Here is a 14,259-nt window from a genome sequence, read left to right on the forward strand (position 1 = left end):
GTTGGAAATTACATTTATCTTTCTGTTGAATAAACTGTGGTGGACCTGGATGGGGGAACATGATTCTCATCCTTCCAGATCTCTCAGCAGCATTCAGTACCATTGGCCTTCTGGACCATTCCTGGGGGTTAGAGTGGGTAGCACTATTTTATAGTGATTATACTCCTTTCTCAGCAGGCAATTCAGATAGTAGTGCTGGAGATGGTGAGACTGAATCAGTAGCAGTTTTGTTGTGGAATGCCTCAGGGCTCAGGTCTCTTGCCCTTGCTTTTTAATATTATTAATATCCATTGGAAGAGGTAATCTGAGATGAGGGCGCATCAGTATGCTGAAGGTACACAGCTATAATTGTCTGCCCCAGACTTAGACAGAGATGTGGTAGAGGTCCTGACCCATTGTCTGGAAGCTGTGGGATAGAATGAGAAAGAACAGGCTAAAAGTTAATGCCAACAGAATGGAAGTGCTGTTTGTCCACGAAATTCTGACTCATGACTTGAAGGTTTTCTTCAATTCATAGCTACTTCTGGATCAGCAGATAGAACCCATGAACAAGGGAGCCTTTCCCAAACTTGGCTGGTATATAATTATGGCCCTCTTTGGAGGGAGAAGCCTTGGAGTGGTATCGCCTCTAGACTAGATTACCATAATGTGCCATATATGTAGTGCCTTTGAAAAGAATACTCAAGCCTTCTCAGCTGGCAAGACAAATATTGCAAGAATATATTTCCCAAGAAACAAAGGCTCAGATAAGCAGATTTATTGTAGCAAAACTATGAAGCCATTATGAAAGAATTCCAGCAACTATTGTGTATCACCTTATTTATATTACACTCCGTATTCTATCAGTTGCACCTCTTTCTCCCACTTGCTATAAGTAATGGGCTGTAAGTTATTCTCTTTTGGGTGGAGATAGTTTCTGCCTGTTCCTTGTTTGGGTAGCAGCTTGTTCTCATATCAGGTTGTTTGCTTTTGACTGAGTAACTTTCACAACAGTTCAGAAATTTCAGTTGGCACAGAATGTGGCAGCCCATGAGACCCATGACAGCTATGTTACACCAATTCTGTTTGGATAGCTCAACCTGCTACTTTGAACCTGTAAAAGCCTACATGGCTTGACTTTCCAGTGTCTCCATGACTGTCTCCTTCAAGCTGAATCTGCCTACCCTGTTAGCTTGATCTGGGAGCAGATGCTGTGGGTCCCTGCCTTCATGCAATTGCTTTTGGGGAAGGTTGGGAACAGGCCTTTGGGTGATGGCCTCTGTTTTCAGGAATAGTCTCCTCTCAGAGATTCAGATGCCAACTACCCTGCTATCTTTTCAAAAAAATGTTAATGGTTTTATGGAGCTTTTGGTGCCTAACAGCATTTGGATTCACCTACTTGTGTTGGGGGGTGTCAGCTGAAGTTGCACTGGTTTTTTATTATATGGTTTTAATTGATCTTTAAATATTTAGGAGGGTTTTTTTAATTCTATTGCTTTATTTATGTGTTGTGAATTGCTGGGATTAAAATGGAATAGAGCAAAGTATAAAAACTGTAAATAACTAAACTGTTGGCTATATTTTTCCACTCTGATTAGTTATTAACTGTGGTACTTAACTGTGGAGACTACTTCTGGTTTGCTTCTATATTTTTGTTTATCGTTGATACTAAGTTCTATTCTTAGCAAAGTAAGAGCTCATCCTAATACATAGCTGGAATTTTGACTCTCCTAGTCAAGATTTTAACATGTACCCAGTACTTACTGAGCAGCCAAGTTGGCAGTAGCAAATGTCTCATTTTCAAAAACCCTGGTACCAGAAGCTAATCTTGAAAATACAGAAGTATTTTTTTGAACTAAATAGAACAAAAAGTATTGTACTGTAAGTTTGCAAGATACATGTCTGGCCAGTATCGTAGCATTTAGAGGGTCAGGTTTTCCTCTGAATGTTTACAGCAGAATTTGAAGGGTCAGAATCTGAAGGGCCACAACTAGCTTCCTGACCTTCTGGAGGATTGCAGGAGGCTATCCAACAACATCATTACATCACCGGAAGGGGTGGGGACTTTTCTTTCCAGTCTGCTTGTGTTTTTTGTTTTGTTAAGTTTTTAAGAATAAGGATAGAAGGTGGAGGCCCCTGTTTGGCAAATTCTTCTATTCCTCTACCTTAAACTCTTACAAAAATGGCCCAAAATCTCCATTCAGTTTTAAGGCACAGTCAGTATTATTCAAAAGACCACTGCCAACATTTTAAAGGGATTTGTTTGTGTTTTCTTGGCTTTTTAATTAGATTAACTAGTTACATATTTGATGAATGCAGTGCTGTAGAACTCCAGCACTATATGGTTTTCATATTAATGAGAGGAATAAGTGAGCTATCTTGAAGATCTGCATACCGAGGGACTTTTGGACCTCTGGTATATCTACAGTGATAAAAAGTAGTAAAGATATCTAGCAGATCGTAGGTAAACACATACACATAAGAGGGAGGGATGGAAGCAATCAAACATTTAAGCCTTCTGGAATTGTTGGAGGAAAGGAAACTGCTAAGATGTATTTAAGTGTTCTATGTATCTTTTGGTTTGCCCCTGATGGGGACAGTTATATTAATGCTGCAACCAGCCTTGCTTGCTTTATTTATTTATTTATTTATAATTAAATATGGAGGGAGCCTTTTGCTTAAGTTTAGATAGGATTGTGTGTGTGTGTGTCTGTGTTTCTCTGTGTGTCTGTGTGTGTGTGTAAAATAGAACTATTACTGCAATACAATGTCTGCATCTAATAAGCCATTTTGTACTACAGCTTAACAATATTCTTGCTGTTACAAATGACTAGTGTTTTCATGTGTTTGCTTAATTGCTTTGCAGCAAAATAAATCAGTGTTTGTCTCACTTCTCTGTGCAGCAACTGGGTGCTAAATATTGGGAAAGAGCTGGAAATGAAACAAGCATTATTGTAAACTTGATGTTATGGAACACTGTATGTAAGAAGCAGTGGTAACTTAATTTGCTTCACTGGTAAATGTTGGAAAATAATCCCTACTATTTGGAGGGAAGAAGACAGTGAAGTTTTAAGAATGGGGTTTGCCTGCGAGAGATTGTGATTCTGGCACCCTGTTGTTAAAGTGGAATGGAATTTGATGTTGGAACTTTGCCCTTGGAATATTAAGTATCTGTTAAAGAATTTGATATAATAGTACCGATAATGTGTTCAAGTTCCCATGTGTAATCAGGAAACAGACTTTTTATAAAATCCTTCCTTTTGTGCTAAGTCCATCTTCCTCTTCTTCCCTTTGGAGAAACATCTTCCCCTCTCCTGCCATAATATCGCCTAAGGATGTCACATAAGGTCAAGGATGTCAGAAAACGACAGACACGGGTTCGGTTATCCAGTAGACAGAAGTTTTTATTGGGCACGTTTGCAAAGGTGGGTCCCTCCCGCAGCAATGGAGGAACCCCGAAGCAAGGTCTGACAGGTTTTTATACCCCCTATCTGTCCTCCCCCTCCTGCGAGGGCTTGGCTCACAATCTCACCTTTTTTACTGCCCCGGAGCGCCGCTAATTAACCGCAAAACCGCAGACATTCCACTTTCCGAATCCAATCAGCGCAATACACATTCCAATCCCCACTTGACCCGACAGCCGCCCCCTGCCGTTTCTCTTCACTCTGGTGCGATCGTGCCTCTTGCCTGCAGTCTTTCCTCCCTCCTGCCGTCCCTCTCCACTCTGGTGCGAGTGTGCCTTCTGCCCATCCTCCCTCCTGCCACCCCCCCAAGGCTGCCCCATGGTGCACAGCGCTCTCCCCTAGCAAACATGGTTCGTTTGAGGCCCTCACTTCTCCCTGCCTTCTCACAATCCCCCTTTTTCTTTTCACGCCTCTGTTGGGCCTCAAACCTGGCTAACAGGATTGCTCCCTCGTCCCGGACCCGGGGCTTCACACACTGGGACAGGTAATTCCCACAAGCAGGGAGACATTGCATTAAGCAACATACTAGGACCAGTAAGGCAATGAAACCAATGGCTAGTACAAAAAGTTGTTTTAACCAAGCAAAGTTAGGTAACCAACTAGTGAGCCACGACCAATTCCATCCCTCTGGATCCTCGGATATGCGAGAGGCTAAGGTCTTCAACTTGGCTAGTTTTGCTTCAACATAATTCTTATTGTTGGTTAGGTTAAAGCAACAAAGACCTTGAAAAGATTCACAGCCTTGTCCTGCCCTTAATAGGAGATAGTCTATAGCTATCCGATTTTGAATGACCACCCTCCTGATCTCAGTGACTTCTTCAGTGAGGGCTGCAATGAGAGAGGATGTAAGGTTGACACTTTTAGCCAGGAGGCAGGCCACCTTCCTTAGGTCCAGATAAGTTCTTCCGCTTAGTGCAGGAACCCCTACTAAGGAGAGGGCCAGAGCCATGGCTTCTGTTTCGGACAAGAGTGTCACATCACTCTCACAATCAGATGGCAGCTCCCTTTTTCTTTTTCTTTTGATGGGTGCGCTTGTATTGGAGGCAGGGCATATAGAGAGGTCAGGCGCCCTATGGCACAAGGGCCCCCTGAACTATAGGCTGGAACATAGGTGTAAGCTTCATGTCCACATAACAAAAAGAAACCTTTAGGTAGGTATAGAGGGGTTGAGGCGTAAGGGATATTATAGACCCCTCCACAAGTGAAAGCAGGACCTTTTGAGGGCAATGGGGGGTACGGTTCTGGGTATTGTTGAAATATACACATTGAGTTGCATTGGTTATCCCCAAGAGATTTAGAGCCATTTGCCTTTGATTAGTCCAGGGTCTTGGTATGGGAGAAGACCCAAAATGATAGAACATCCCCCCCCCCACGGGGATCATCCCCAGTGATCAAAGCTGTCTGTGCCAATTCTACGCCTTTATGTTGGTCATCTCCTCCCCTGCCTTAGTTCAGTTCCTTTTAAGTTTTACTTTGAGTCTGTCTCCCGGTTGGGCAGTCCATGGTCGGGGGTCGGGAGCTTGCTTAACCCGATGGTAGTGGGTCCAACCCCCCCTGTCAGGTCCGAACCGCTGATTCAGTTGTCAGGAGAACTTGGTATGGTCCCTCCCAAGATGATTTCAGCTTCTCATCCTTCCACGTCTTTATCAGGACCCAATCCTCTGGCTTGTGGGGGTGTTGGTCTTTCAGCAAGGGGGCCGTTGAGCGAGGAGTCCCTGTTTTCTTAGAGACAAGAGAGATTGTGACAGTACCAAGAGATACTTTCTCAGGAAGGCATCCTTTAGCTCGGGGATAGGCTCTCCCATTGGAGCCAGGAAAGGTCTTCCCATCATCAGCTTGAATGGGGAGACCCCCACATCCTTGCGAGGGGCTGTCCGCATTCGAAGCAGGGCAACCGGAAGTGTCTTTGTCCAAGGTAGCCCTGTTTCCAATCCCAGTTTGGTGAGATGTTGCTTCAACACCCCGTTGGCCCTTCCCACAGCTTTACAGTGTCTACCAAAGCCTGCACCCCCGTGAGACCCTTCGTGCAGTTTCTCCACCATCCCCCTCATGTCAGCACGGCTCACTACTGGGGTCCCCTCAATTGTAACCCAATGACCTGCTTCCTCCCTGCAACCTTCCCTTTCCAGCAGCTGTGAGTAAACCCCGTTCCAGCCAAATTTTCCCGAAAATGTGCACTACTCCCCAGGCATATCGCGAGTCTGTGTAGACGGTGAGGGACACTCCCTTTCCCAACTCTAGTGCCCGTTTCAAAGCGTGCACTTCACACAGCTGAGCCGACCAATCCCCTGGTAGTGCCCCCTTCTCTATTGTCTCTCCCTCCGCCGCCACTATCGCATATCCTGACTTCCTTTGTCCCTGCTCTACTCGACTAGACCCATCCACAAACCAGACCTCACCCTCCTCCAGCGGGACCTCCTGCAGGTCCTCCCGGGTCTTTGTTTGCAGCTGCAACAGGGTGGAGCACTCGTGTTCTGCCGGCTCCCATTCTTTCCACTCCCCCGCAAGAAACTCCGCTGGGTTCAAATTCCTGTCTGTTCCTACCACCACATCAGGACTTATCCGGAGAACTGTCTCATATTTCAACATCCTCCCTTCTGTCATCCAAGCAGCCGCCTGCTGACTAAGCACACTTAAGATCTGATGGGGTGAATGGACAATCACGGGGCTCCCAAAAGTGAGTTTTTTCCCTTCTGTCACTAGTACAGCAGCGGCAGCCACTGCCTGCACACAAGTCGGCCATCCCCTCACCACCGGTTCTAGGGCTTTGCTCAGGAAGGCCACTGGTTGATATTTCCCAGCCCGTCTCTGAGTCAGCACTCCAATGGCAGTTCCCCCATGGGCTGTAACGTATAGGTGAAAGGGGTTCAAGTTCGGTAGAGCCGGGGCCGTCACCAGGCTCCTTCGTAATTCCCCCCCACTTCTCTGTGTCCCTGTCTGTCCATTCTACCCTGTCAGATGATCCTTTCAACTTCTCATACAGAAACTGAGCCTTGCTCATGTACTCATCTATCCATAGCCTGCAATATCCTACTAGACCCAGAAACCGCCGCACCTCTGTTTTAGTATGAGGGGCTTCAACTGCATTATCCCCTGTATGGGAGAAGGATCAATCAACTTCTCGCCCTTCCGGAGTACATGTCCTAAATACTTGACCTCCCTTTCCACAAATTGGACCTTCCCTTTTGACACCTTCAATCCTTCTTCAGCCAACCAGTTCAATAAAGCCACTGAGTCTTCTCTCACCTTTACTTCCTTCTCTCCAGACACCAACAAATCATCCACATACTGCAGCACCCGAGAACCCCCAGGGGCCCGGAACCCCTGGAGTTTCTCTTCCAATGCCTGTCCAAACAAGAGGGGCTCTCGGTGTACCTCTGGGGCAGCACCGTCCATCTCAGTTGTTGCTTCAGCCCGCGCCTCCCATCCCGGGACAGCGGGTATTGGGCTTGCCGCAAACCCGTCACCCCTGGTTTCAAGGGGATGCTAATTGGGGCTATGCGAAACCGCCCCGCCCCCTTCTCCTGCCCATACCTCAGGGTTCACAACCTCCACGTCCGCCTCCCGCAACAAACACATCCTTTCTGCCTGTTCCACATTCCACAACTCCACTCCTAGACTACCCATGAGATCCCTTCCCAGCAAGTTCACTCTCGCCTGTGGGATCAGTAACACATCTGCAGTTACCTCCTTCCCATTCCACTCCAGTCTCACTTCCTCCAGTACGTCTGCCTTGACCAGAGAGCCTCCCACCCCCATCACCGATACCGATGCGCCCCGGGATTTCGCAATCCCTGGGATGTTCGAGAGGCTCTGGTGTCCACGAGGAACTGCCGTTCCTCGCCAGTGGGACCCACCGTGATGTTTACCAAGGGTTCCCCGTGGGTCCCGGTTGGGGAACCATGACCCCCCTAGTCGTACAGGGGAAACTCCTCTCATGTTCTCCCGATGTTCAGCATTATTGGGATCCCAATTTGGGTCTGCCAGAGGGAATTTAGTATCTGCGGCCAGGGCATTTGGGACATTTGCATTCCTTTGCTCCCAAGCCCCGAGCGCAGCTCGCCAAATCTGGCCCCTCTCTTCTGGCGTATAGAGGTGGGCTAAAATGTAATTCAGTTCCCCCAGGAGTATTCCACCGGGCCGAGAAAAAGTTCCAATTGTTCGGCGGCGGTATGGGCGTTCTCTTGCATACGAGGGAGGGTCCTTTTAATTCCCTCAACTCACTGGGTTTGATGGGAATCGTTACGTAACTGGTGACGGCCACCCCCTGTGCGTTCGTTCCGTTCGGGACTTCCCGGACGGGGAAGGCACTGGCCGACCTTAGAATAAAGGGCAAGTTCTGAATGTCTTGGTTCAGCTGGTCCAGCTCTTTCCGCAGCCCGGGATAGGGTGGGGGCGCCGGAGGGGGAGCGATAGGAAGAGGAGGAGGAGGAGGAGGTAGCGGCCCCCATTGAGGTCTAGTCAGCCAGAGGTCCTCCTCATCCTCCTGTTCTTTTTGGACAAAAATTTTGGCTAACTTGGGTCGAGGCCCCTCCCAATGAACATGGAACCAGACTTCCACATAGGGTTCCTGTGTTAACATTTTATGCTCCACAATGTAGTTTTTTAGTTGGGTCACCCAGTAATTACTGGGGATTCCAATGGTAGGGGAATTCGGGGTCCACTAGTGGATATTTTCGCCATTCTTTAGTGCACAAAGTTATCATGGTCGGTTTTTCCAGACCCCTGGTGAATGGACACAACCAGGGTGTCTCCCACTGTTGCAACAATTGTCCTAATGGAGAATCCGTGGGGATTCCCCCTACTGCGTTTTTCCCATTGGCCCCTGGCCTTACACTCTTACTCTGCGCCTTACCCATCCTTCCTGACTACGTTTCCCACCTTACAGAAGGTCCCGGACTCTTCTGTCCCCTTGCGGCGTCCAACGCCTCGTAACCACGCTAATCTCCCCGAGATTATGGGTAGGCTGTACTCACCAGACCTCCCGGAGGTCTCCTCGTCGGCCGACTTCCTCTTTACTTCTGTCTGACTGGCGATTGGAGTCTCGTCCTGGACCCGACTCCGGGGAAAACGGGAGACACCTCAACGGGGTGTTACGGCCGATTACTCACCGGTTCCCCACAGTCCGGTCCACGTCGAGGACTCCTGCCTGGCTCGCCAATTTTGTCAGAAAACGACAGACACGGGTTCGGTTATCCAGTAGACAGAAGTTTTTATTGGGCACGTTTGCAAAGGTGGGTCCCTCCCGCAGCAATGGAGGAACCCCGAAGCAAGGTCTGACAGGTTTTTATACCCCCTATCTGTCCTCCCTCCTGCGAGGGCTTGGCTCACAATCTCACCTTTTTTACTGCCCCGGAGCGCCGCTAATTAACCGCAAAACCGCAGACATTCCACTTTCCGAATCCAATCAGCGCAATACACATTCCAATCCCCACTTGACCCGACAGCCGCCCCCTGCCGTTTCTCTTCACTCTGGTGCGATCGTGCCTCTTGCCTGCAGTCTTTCCTCCCTCCTGCCGTCCCTCTCCACTCTGGTGCGAGTGTGCCTTCTGCCCATCCTCCCTCCTGCCACCCCCCCAAGGCTGCCCCATGGTGCACAGCGCTCTCCCCTAGCAAACATGGTTCGTTTGAGGCCCTCACTTCTCCCTGCCTTCTCACAAGGAGAATACACACTATCTCATGCATGACATCATTTGAGTTGTGTGCTGCCTTTGTGAGATGTTTATATCTAGATAGATGGATGGATGGATGATGTGGGCATGCTATGATTGGAATCACATTTTAGATTCTGGCATTTGAATCTTCTTGGGGAAGATCATGGTGGAACAGCTTTTTCCTTAGAGATTCCCCCCCCCCCCCATTATAAATGTTGACTTCAGTGGGAAAGAAAATGCTGATATTAGCCTTTGACCAGATGAAAAGTTTGGGATAAGACATGATGATAATTTGCATTGGCCCTATTTCCTCCCTTCAGGGTAGACCAGGTCACAGGAACAAGGTTCACAGGAATGCAACTTTACTGTTGTAAAGCATAACCACAAAATCATGAAAGCCTGCCAGAGTCCCCCTTTGTTTCCTCTCATACCAACAGAAACAAGGTGGCATTATTTTGAGTTTCTTTCTCACAATTTCCCTTTCCAGGATTGTTTTTCTCCTTTTCTCCTCCTCCCTTAATGCACATCTGCATACCTACATCTAGGTTATCTCCACATTCCTCTACATTCTACTACATTTTAACTTGTTCTTGATAAAAGATGTGTAATGAGTACTACTTGCTATGTTAATTGTAATCTAAAAGATTACATCATTTGGCTTTTGACATTTTTTAAAGTTTATTTATTTCTCATATTTATGTAGCTGCCCATCTCACATAAAAATGACATATAAACTGAATGCAGTCCAGAGCAGTGCTTACTATAACCTTTGACAACTGCTGGAGGATTGGTGAGGTTCCATAAAAATGGAGGAATGCAAAAGTTGCCTCTGCCTTCAAAAAAGGGAACAAGGAGAATGCAGGAAATTACAGACTTATCCGTCTGACACCTGTACTGGAAAGGTCCTTCAGCAGATTATTAAGCAGCAAGTTCACAAACACTTAAATAGGAATACAACAGTTAATAAGAACAAGCATACGGTAGGTTTGTCACAAACAAGTCATGGCAAATTAAATTTATCTTTTTTTTTCTCAGTAGAGTTACTAGATTAGGGAAATGCCATGAATATAGTGTACCTTGACCTCAGGAAAGCATTTGACAAAATCTCATGATATTCTTGTGAACAAAATGGTTAAATATAGGCTAGATGATACAACTCTTACATGGATTCATAATTGGCTAATAATCAAACCCAAAGGGTACTTGTTAGTGGCTGTACTTCAGCTAGGATTGGAGTATTGGGTCAAGTGCCATAGGCTCTGTCCTTGGCCCTGTGCTCTTGAACATTTTTATTGAAGACTTTAATGAAGGGTTGAGAGATTCATCACAATTGCAGATGACCCAAAATAAGAGGAGTGTCTGATGTTTTAAAAGAAAAGGGAAGATTCAAAACATTCTAGATAAACTTCATCAGTGGACCCAAACAGAATGATATTTAAGAGGGGAAAATGAAAAGTGCAAGTATAGGATGGAGGAAACCTGGCTTGGGAGTAGTACATGTGAAAAGCATCTAGGCGTTCTGGTAGAAGAGAAGTTGAATACAGGTAGTCCTCAACTTATGACCACAATAGGGACCAGGAAATTCATCAATAAGCAGTGCGGTCATTAGCGAAGCATCACATGACTGCACCTGATTTTATGACATTGTTTGTGGCGGTTGTTAAGCAAATCATGCGGTTTCCCATTGAGTTTGCTTGTCAGAAGACAGCTGGGAAGATTGCAAATGGCAATCACAAGACCCCAGGATGCTGCAACCATCATAAATACATGCCGATTGCTGAGTGCCCAAATTTTGATCACATGACCATGGGGACACTGTGACGATTTTAACTGTGAGGACCAGTCATAAGTCACTTCTTTCAGCATCATCGTAACTTCAAATGGTCGCTAAATGAATGGTTGTAAATCGAGGACTACCTGTATAGGCCCACAGTATCATGTGGCTGTTAAAATGGTCAGTGCTATTTTGGGATGTACTAACAGCAGCATAGAGTCAGGAAGTAGTTGTTCCATTTACACTGCCTTGGTCAGAACCTACTTGGAATATAGTGTCCAGCACCAGACACTGCATTCTAAAAAGGATATCAACAAGTTGAACTGGGTAAGGGGAATGGAAACGAAGTCCTATGAGGAACAGTTAAAGTAATTAAGTTTAGCCTGCAGAATAGAGGACAGAGGGAGAGAGATTATAGCAGCCTTCAGATATCTAAAGGGGAATGCCACAAAGAGAGGGGAATTGACTTGTTTTTTGTTACCCCAGAGAGCAGGATTAAAAGCAATGGGTTTAAACTACTGAGAAGTAGAGTCAGGTTAGACATTAGGAAGAACTTCCTGTTGGTAAAGCAAGTCAATCAGTGGCCTTCAAAGAGAGGCTAGATAGCCATTTCCCTGATATGCTTTGGCAGATGCTAGGCTGAGCTGGGGTTCAAGTAGATAACCTTGGAGGTCTTTTTTGTTCAATTCTGAATCTTTGATTAGTCTGAATAGACCCATTGAAATCAGTGAAATGAAGTGGTCATGACAGATGATTAAGCCTGGATTCACTGTATGATCAGTCCAAAGCAAAACTCAGTACTGTGAACTCTACAAGTTTCATCTGGCATATAGAAAGCAGAAAGGTGCAACGGAGCTTTTCTACTGTTGTGTATGTAATATGCCACTCATATTTTTCATACTAATAATGAACCTGAAGAAGTTAATTAACAACTCCTTTATTTTACTGACACTTCATCTTTAGACAGATGGTACAAAGTTTGCTGCAATTCTTTGTTGATGAACTTTAGACCAGAGACACTATCAAAGAAAACCTGCCAGAGTTTCCCTTTGCCTCTTCTTAAAGCAAAGAGAATCAAGGCAGGTTATAATGAGTCAATCATTAAAATATGCTGGAATTCCAAAGTATATACAGCATCCCAAAGTTATCATTTTACAGGATTTCTGTAACATATGTTAGCATAGTGATTTCTGTTGGTGTAGAACTGCTCTTTAATATTTTTTAAAAAATCAAAGAACAGAATCCCAAATTTATTGAGGTTTTAAATGACTTTTGAAATACAGAACAAAGAAAACATTAGATGGGAAATGACTGTACCAGTTTTCTCTTCCAGAATTGAAAAAGTGACTGTATATTGTGCCAGCATGGCATTATTCACTAATGTTTAAAATAAACTATGAATATCAAGATTGGAGTTACCAAATTTTCTCTTTAACAAATACATTGATTTACAGTGCAATCTTATGTTTGTCAACATAAAAGTAAATTCCATTAAGTTGAGTGAGCTACTCTACCAACTCTGAAAAGGTTTGCAGCCCTAGCTGGCTAATGGATCTCTGCATTTTGGAGTAAATGGCAAATTGAGAAGTATTCTTTTAAGTTCATTTGTTGGAGTGACTTTCTTAGACCACAACAACCAAAGTTTCTGTCTTTTGTACTGTATTCCTTTGTAAATCAGCAGTGTGTTTGAATTCAGATACAATCCGAGTTCCAGCTTTCTTCATTCCATCCAAGCATGTTTCACTATAAGGAATAAGGCTAGTTGCAATCTAGCAACAACTAACATTGCCTATCTGTGATAAAAATGGCTCAGCTTGGCTGAACTGCAAAAAAGATGGGTAATGATTCCTTGTTAGATAATTTATGAGGCCTTGAAAAGTAACATTAAATATCATGTTCTGTACTATCATTGGCCAGGTATGTGGAACTTGCAAGGACTAGAATGGAAGTTTCTCAGCACCAGGTGTCAGATTGGCAGACGAAGAATGCTTGAGCTGAAAAGGCTGTCAGTGATTGATAGCCTGCACCTTTTGTCTTCTCTTGCTTCTGATTTTCTCATGCACCAGAATCCACATTGTTATATTGAGTTTGACTTATTGTGTAACTTCTTCAGAAAAAAATGGAACTTGCTAAAATGCTGAACTGACAACATTGTGTTAGATTTGCCTGTTGAAGCTATTGCAGTGTATTTATAATAAGATTCAATTTTCTGAAAGTAGCTGGTTGTTAGGTAATATTAAGATGTGTAAAAATCTGAGTGTTCGTAATCAAAACATCTGGTCCTCTCTGTATCATGTTGTAAGGGTCCAGGAGTTATTATATCAAATAAAATGTGTAATATATTTTTCAAGTTCTGTAAAATATTTACAAATATTTTGCCTTTCCTATCTGATATATACACTCTGTATGTTCATAAACAGGCACTGGTCAGAAGAGACAGACCTCACTTAAAAGATATGCTATACCAAACTCTGTTTAAGAATGCCTGCTGCTAAAAGAAAACAGCACACATTGGCTTTTTGTGTTATTATAGTAATTCCAAGAACTTAGAATAATTTTGTGTATATCTTAGTTCACACTGAGTATACTTCATATTTTTCCCTTAGATGGATTTGCCACTGATCGCTGTACAAGTGTAACTAATTTGGTCACAATGCCTTTATGAGTAGTACAGTTAGGAATCAATCTAGAGAAGCACAGAAATTACACTTTGTTCACCTTTTTTTAAACCTACTCTTTGCCTGATACTCCCAGGACTAATATCGAGGGTACAGAGACTGCAAAACTGATAGAGTCACTCATTTCATTACATGAGGATACATTTCTGGATTCACCCTAGTTGGTGAACGCAGGAATTCTTTTTCTGCTGTTTGCCTAATTACAACTTGGATGTCCCTAATCAAATTTTGGATGTTCTCATTTTTCTAATTTTCATCCTAGAAATTAAAAAAAATAGTCGCATGGTTGGCAGGCTGGATGCATGTATCTATTTAAAAATAGCTGAGACATACAGAACTCAAATGCCAAGTTGAGAGGATTTAAATGAATTAAAAACAACATTCACAGGAAACTGCCCATCACTCCAGATCTGCCTCAAAAGCCCTGCTGTGTCCACCTCTGCTTCAGAGGTTAGGTAGATTGCTCCTGGGAAGAAGGTCCTTCACAATCGTGGCCCTTTGGAAAGCTCAAGTTGGCTGAAGCTTAAGCCCCAGGTTAAGGCTTATTTACTCACACCAAATCACCATTGATTTCCAGCTGCTGTTTTATATGGAAATGTATGTTGTTATGCTGTTTCTGTATTCCTTTGAGGCATTTACTTTAAACATCTAGAGTGGGATCAGGAGATTAAAAATAGAATAGGAACATTGCATCTCTGCTGTTAATGTCA

The 14,259-nt window shown here is 44.4% G+C and overlaps 1 protein-coding gene across 1 annotated transcript in view; it reads left to right on the forward strand.

Annotated features, from left to right (window-relative positions):
* Nucleotides 1–14,259, forward strand: part of LOC103054358 (guanine nucleotide-binding protein G(q) subunit alpha) — a 125,022-nt gene that overhangs the window by 42,582 nt on the left and 68,181 nt on the right. The window lies entirely within an intron of this gene.

Source organism: Python bivittatus, unplaced genomic scaffold (genome assembly GCF_059951505.1).
Source record: "Python bivittatus isolate LINGU-HERP-01145 unplaced genomic scaffold, Pbiv_v1 ctg000850_np1212, whole genome shotgun sequence".
Classification (NCBI taxonomy): Eukaryota; Metazoa; Chordata; class Lepidosauria; order Squamata; family Pythonidae; genus Python; species Python bivittatus.